This window comes from Desmodus rotundus, chromosome 1 (assembly GCF_022682495.2).
Source record: "Desmodus rotundus isolate HL8 chromosome 1, HLdesRot8A.1, whole genome shotgun sequence".
In the NCBI taxonomy this organism is placed as follows: domain Eukaryota; kingdom Metazoa; phylum Chordata; class Mammalia; order Chiroptera; family Phyllostomidae; genus Desmodus; species Desmodus rotundus.
The window spans coordinates 5074943-5081762 of NC_071387.1; the positions used below are offsets into that span (position 1 = coordinate 5074943).

At 49.6% G+C, this 6820-nt stretch overlaps 1 pseudogene; it reads left to right on the forward strand.

Moving 5' to 3' along the window:
* Positions 1-220: 220 nt before the first annotated feature.
* Positions 221-3346, forward strand: LOC112306537 (heterogeneous nuclear ribonucleoprotein D-like pseudogene; annotated as a pseudogene).
* Positions 3347-6820: the final 3474 nt, after the last annotated feature.

Here is a 6820-nt window from a genome sequence, read left to right on the forward strand (position 1 = left end):
GCCCTCATCCAGTTCCCAGTGCGCTCATAGTTAGGCCCTTACAGCTCCACCCTGGCAGGCTTGTCCTTGATCTGCATGAATTCTAGCTTCTCTGGGTCAGGGCCATGCCTTATCCTTCGTGGTGTCCTGTCTGTGGTACTTGGCCAAAGTGGTGGAAAATATGTATCCTTGGCTGCGACTGCAGCGACTCCCCAGCACCCCCGCTAACCACTCTGCCGCCATGGACATGGACGAATACTGCAACAGAAGGATCCGCAGAGAGATCCAAGATCAACACCGGCAAGAATCAGCAGAATGACAGTAAAATGTTTATTGGAGGCTTGAGCTGGGATACAAGCAAGAACGATCTAACTGAATATTTGTCGTGATTTGGGGAAGTTGTAGATTGCACAATTAAAACAGATCCCATCACCCGAACATCAAGAGGATTGGATTTGTGCTTTTAAAGGACACTGCTAGGCTGCTGAGAAGTTAAAAACAAAGACAGCAGACTTCTGGTCAAGATGAGGGCGTAGGTAGACACACTCCACCTCCTTGCACAACCGTAACAAGGATCACAACTAACCTCAACACAGAAAACACCCATAACTGCCAGAAAGTCAAACTGTATGGAAGTCCGACAACCAAGGATTTAAAGAAGTCGTATTCTTCCAGACGGGTATGTGGAACGCAGCCGGGGAGCTGAGGCAGAGAGGACACAGTGGCCGGTGGGACGGGCAGTCCCACATTCACATGTGGTGGGTAAAAACTGGGAAGGATACATGGGCAACAAGTGATCCCAGCCCCAGGCCAGACCACACAGCCCAGGTATACAGCACCAGAAAAATAAAGCCTCTTAACTTCTGGCTATAAAAACCAGTGGGGGTTGGGACGGTGGAATAAATTGCCAGTCTCCTGGGAGAGTCCGTTTAAAGGGCCTGCACAGTCCTAGTATGTAGCAAAGCCAGCTGCTCTGGGAACCAGCACCAGGGCAACAGCTAGAGGGGTGCCAGTTGCACACGGGAAGTGGGGGAAGTGACTGGAAGTGGGGCAAGTGCAAGCCTCTAACAGCCAGGCAGTGGCCCTGTCCCCTCTCTGATCCCTCCCCCACATACAGAGCCACAGAGCAAGTGGGCTGCCCCACCCTGGTGAACACCTAAGGCTCCACCCCATACAACTTAACAGGTGCACTAAGACAGGGAGTCATAGCAGCTCTACCTAATACACAGAAGCAAACCCAGGGAGGCTGCCAAATCCAGGAGGCAAAGAAACATGGCCCAAATGAAAGAACAGAACAAAACTCCAGAAAAAGAACTAAACGAAATGGAGATAGTCAACCTACCAGATGAAGAGTTCAAAACACTGGTGATAAGGATGCTCAGAGAACTCACTGAGTACGGCAAAAGCATAAGGGAAGAAATGAAGTCTACACTAAGTGAAATTTTAAAAAATCTACAGTGAAGGGAAAGATCCCAGGGTTCAAATCAATGATCTGGAACATAAGGAAGAAAAAAACAGTCAACCAGAACAGATGCAGAAACAAGAATTCAAAAAAAAAAAGGAGAGAATAAGGAGCCCCTGGGATATCTCCAAAAGTGCCAACATCCGAATCCAAGGGGTGCCAGAAGGAGAAGAGGAAGATCAAAATATCGAAAACTTATTTGAAAAAATAACAAAAGAAAACTTCCCTAATTTGGCAAAGGAAATGGACATACAAGTCCAGGAAGCACAGAGGGTCCTAAACAAGTTGTGCCACAGAGGACCACGCCAAGACACATAATTAAAATGCCAAAGGTTAAAAGTAGAGAATCTTAAAAGCAGCAAGAGAAAAGAAAAGCAGACAGTTACCTACAAAGGAGTTCCCATAAGACTATCAGTAGATTTCTCAAAAGAAGCTTTGCAGGCTAGAAGGGACAGGCAAGAAGTGTTCAAAGGGATGAAAAGGCAAGGACCTACAACCAAGATTACTCTATCCAGCAAAACTGTCATTTAGAATGGAAGGGCAGATAAAGTGCTTCCCAGATAAGGCAACGCTAAAGGAGTTCATCATCACCAAACGCTTATTATATGAAATGTTAAAGGGACTTATTTAAGAAAAAGAAGATCAAAACTATGAACATAAAATGATCACAAACTCACAACTGTCAACAACTGAATCTAAAAAGCAAAAACAAAACCAAACTAAGCTAACACCAGAACAGGAACAGATTCACGGAAATGGAGATCACGTGGATGCTTATCAGTGGGGAGGGGGCGGGGGAGAATGGGGGGAAAGGTGCAGGTATTAAGAAACATAATTGGTAGGTACAAAATAGACAAGGGTGTGTTAAGAATGGCATAGGAAATGAAGAAGCCAAAGAACTTACATGCGCGACCCATAGACATGAACAAAGGGGGAGGCATTGCTGGAGGAAAGGGGGGTGCAGGGTGGAGGGGGCAAAGGGGGAAAAATTGGGACAACAGTAAGAGCATAATCAATAAAATATACTTTAAAAAAAAGATGCTGCTCGTTCATAAGGATTTGGAACTGAAGGAACCCGAACTGGATGGCAAATTGATAAACCCCCAAAAGAGCCAAAGCTTTAAAAGGGAAGGAACCCCCCAGAAGGTTTTTGTGGGTGGATTGAGCCCAGATACTTCTGAAGACCAAATTAAAGAATATTTTGGAACCTTTGGAGACACTGAAAATATTGAACTTCCTGTGGGTACAAAAACAAATGAAACAGGGGTTTTTGTTTATCACACCTACAGAAGAGGAGCCAGTGACGAATTGTTAGAAAGCAGGGATCATCGGATTGGTCCTGGAAAGTGTGAAACCAGAGTTGCCCAACCAATGAGGTATGTAGGAGGCAACAGCAACAGAAAGGAGGGGGAGGTGCTGCAGCTGGTGGACCAGGTGGTACTGGGGTCATGGCTGAGGTCAGGGACAAAACTGGAACCAGGGATTTGATAACTATTAAGATCAAGGATCTGGCGACCACAGTAGTGCTGATGGTGGTGGCCAAGACCATAGGCGATGGCAGCGATGGTTAAACGGGTGTAACCATGGGAACCACACATAGGGACAGGGGTGTGCGTACTACGAGGAGGGTGGCGATCACCAAGACAATGACCGGCCACACTAAAGGGGGACATTGAGCACACAGGAGGAGATTGCGAAAGGAGCGTGTCTTGCAGGACGACACTGGAGACCGGCTTTCTGTTGCTCTAAGATGATTTGGGGGAAGACTTCCTGGCGTACGAGACACAGCTGTGCCCAACTGTATGCAGCCGCCCACTAGTTTTCTTTGTTTTTACTTTGTCCTTTGCTGTCTGGCTTACGATTCAATGTGGATTTGTGTTTATGCAATTTTAACTTGATTTCATGTGAAACCTCAAATAAATGTTTCCTTATGTGATTGTTAAAAAAAAAAAAATATATATATATATATATATATATATATGTATGTATGTATCCTCTCCCCAAATCCTTCTTTTCTTCCCCTGGGAGACCCTTTCCACACACACCATCACCCTCCCTGAAACTGGGGTGTCATCCTCATCCCCTTCCTCTCTCCCTGGTGCCCCCACCATGTTTAATCAAACAGCAGAAGTTCCACTTCTGACATCCTCTGAATTGGTCAGGTCTCTCCACCTGCTCAGCCACCTCCTTGCTGCTCTCCCGCCTCCAGGCTTGCTCTCCGCCCAGGCCACGGGCACTGGACGCAGACAGGTTTCTCACAGGTCAGCTTGGCCCCTGTATTCTCTTCCTTAAACCTTTCATGGCTCCCCGCTGCCTTTAGGGTTGAGTCCTACATCCCTGCCATTGTCTCTAAGGCCCCTCCCACGTTGGCTAATGCTGACTTCTCTGGGCTCCAGATCCACCCCTCTAAGACATGAGGTCCATCAAGTACATCGCTGTCCCTGTGGGACTCTGGAGCCATAGTTCTAGCTCCAGCTACCAGCCCGGCCAAATGCCTAGAAGCATCCTGTGTCTTCAACTCCCTGCTCGTCCCTACACTTGACTCCCCTTAGACCCTGCACTATGCCCCCATGAGTCAGGGGGCAACCCCATGTTCTCAACACCACCGCCAACGCCTGGCCGGCCCTCCGGTGAAAGAAAATACTGCTAAGAGCTACAAGGATATCCGCATTTACCCCAGGCCCTCCCTCCCCAGATCTGACCATTTCCATTTGTTATTTGTGCCTTAAACCAAAGCTTGGCCTCTCTCTGACTGCACAACATTTTTACTGATTTTATGGCCACGGAAATGCTCTTCCTGTCTTCACATTCACAGGAAAGAGAGAGCCTTGGCCCTGACTCAGAATTGGATTCTAGCTGGAGGCGTCCTCTCTGTGGCAGGCTCCAGGGAAAGGGATTATCTGTTTGTTCCTTGACCTTGAGCGGGAGCTGAGGCAGCCAGAAAGAGGAGAGACAGGAGCTGGGAGGGGAAGGAGGAGACAAGCCAGAGCTGTGGCCCGGGGACCAGCATTCTGCCCCGAAGGACCAGCCAGGTGATGGGCAATGAGAGGAGAGGGAGGGGACAGGCCACGCTGCCTGCACAGCTCATCCAGGTCTGCAGACGACCAGATGAACTTGGTCCTCTGAGGTCCCCAGGCTGCACTGGCTGCCTGTCCCCATCCCTGGTTCCCCTGGAAACTGAACAGAGTGAGTATTCAGAGAGCTGGAAGAAGATGTCAACCACCCAGGTAGGAACCGAATTACCATCCACACAGAAGCCAGCCGAGGCTGTTACAAACCCATCACTTGGTGGAGGGGCTCAGGCCAGGCGCCTGGCCTTGTCCACAGGGAGCCTGCAGACAAGGGCAGTGGCACCTACAGGAGCAAGCAATGAAGAAATAAAGAAAAGGAGCCTGTCCCAGACGGGGTCTTCGTCCTTCTTCCCCCTCCTGGTGTGTGGCTCAAATTTAACCCATTTATTGAGCACCTTCTATTTGCCGGCGCCCCGTTTCTCCGTGAGCCAACCATCTTTTCTCCAACTGAACTGGAGGCAAACTTAAAGTAGGGACTGTTTGATTCCTCCCAAATAACCGCATTCTATTTTTTTAAATCCTCACCAGAGGATACGTTTATTGATTTCACAGAGAGAGGAAGAGAGAGGGGGGAGAAAAGAGAGAGGGAGAGGCGGAGAGAGAGAGAGAGAGAGAGAGAGAAACAGATTGGCTGCCTCCCACATACACCCCAACTGAGGCTCAAACCCGAAGCCTTTTGGTTTTGATGCTCCAATCAACTCAGCCACCCAGCCAGGGCCCAGATAATCTTATTCTTAATATAAAGTTAAAACATGCTTATTGTAGATATCATAGAAACGTAAGATCGGCTCACTGAAGAAAATAAAGCCTCTTCATTCCTTCGCCTTGGACATTGGGGCTGATACCCCCCGCCCCCCACACCCCGTGCACTTCCAAATGCAACCTTCTCCCCGACTCCGGCACACAGCAGACATCTAAGAACGACTTCGGCTCTGATCATTTATTTACCTGTTGATGGATTACCCATTAATGCCACAACTATCTCTGGGACACTCCGAAGGTAACCACTTGGTGGTGTTTGAAATTCTTCGGGGGTGTAAAGACAGGTACAGAAACCCAGGCGACGCCCATGTAACCCAAATAAAAGCCAAGGTCCCACATCCCGCGTGGCTCCCTCCGTCTCGCATGCCTGGGTAACCAGAACCCAAGAGTAATTTAGATGAGCTTTTTAAACTTGCTTGTCCAGGAGTCGATTCACACCCGCGGCAGTGGCTCTCCCCAGTCCCCGTCCCGTCGCCCGCTCTCTCAGGAGAAGCTCTGGATTTGCATGTGGTCCCGAGCCAGCTGACACCCGTCGATGGGGCTCTTCTGTCACTCTCCCGTATTACTTCCCAGATACTTACCCTGAACTACACTTGGGGGCCAGACCCTCGTCCGTCCCTCTCAGGTGGAGTGAGTGGCCTGGAGCCCGTCTCTGGGCCCAAGTCCTGGCCGCGTCACTCACCAGCTGTGGCCACGGGCCAGTCACTTGACCCCGGGCTGCCCAAGGGGTGCTCTGCAAACTGGTGCCGGCCCAGGCACTGTTTGTTGGCGTGACAAGAGGGACATAGAGTCCAACAACAATTAGAAACGTTCGTTTCAACTCGGCACTTCCTACGTCCAACTGCATCCGTGTATATGACGAAAGCATCATTCCTGACAGACTGAAAATGTTTCTCCTGGAAGTTCCTTCATCACAGAAAGTTGGAGAAGCAAAGCCTTACCCTACTCTGCTGCCTCAGTTTTCTCCTCGGTGAAATGGGAATAATGCCGGCCCCTCACCTCCCCAGGCCCCTACGGGAGAAACCCCGGGATGGTGGCCGGGCTCTGCAAATTCTCGTTGCATGTCAATGTTGCTGTGATTTTTGTGCATTGTCCCTATTCTGCATTAAAAACACCAACTTCTCCTCCGAGCAGATGGGAGGGGAAGTGGACCCAGGTCAATGTGTTCCACCCCACCCGCATCCTTGAGACCGAGACAGCCCTGTGATTGCACTTTGAGCCTGCCCCCAAATGCGTATGGTGCGGTGCTAACTGCCAGGACCTCAGAATGTAAATGTATTTGGAGATAAGATCCCACAAGGGGCAATTCAGTTAAAATGAGACCATTAAGGTGGGCGCTAATCCAGTGTGACTGATGCCTTATAAGAAGGGGGACACATGGGAAGACACCAGACACATACATGTGTGCACAGAGAGGAGGCTGTGGGAGGACACAGAAAGAGGGCAGCCGTCCGCCGGCCCAGGAGAGAGGCCTCAGAAGAAACCAACCCTGCCGACACCTTGATCTTGGACTTCCAGCCTCCGAGCTGTGAGACAAGAGATTTCT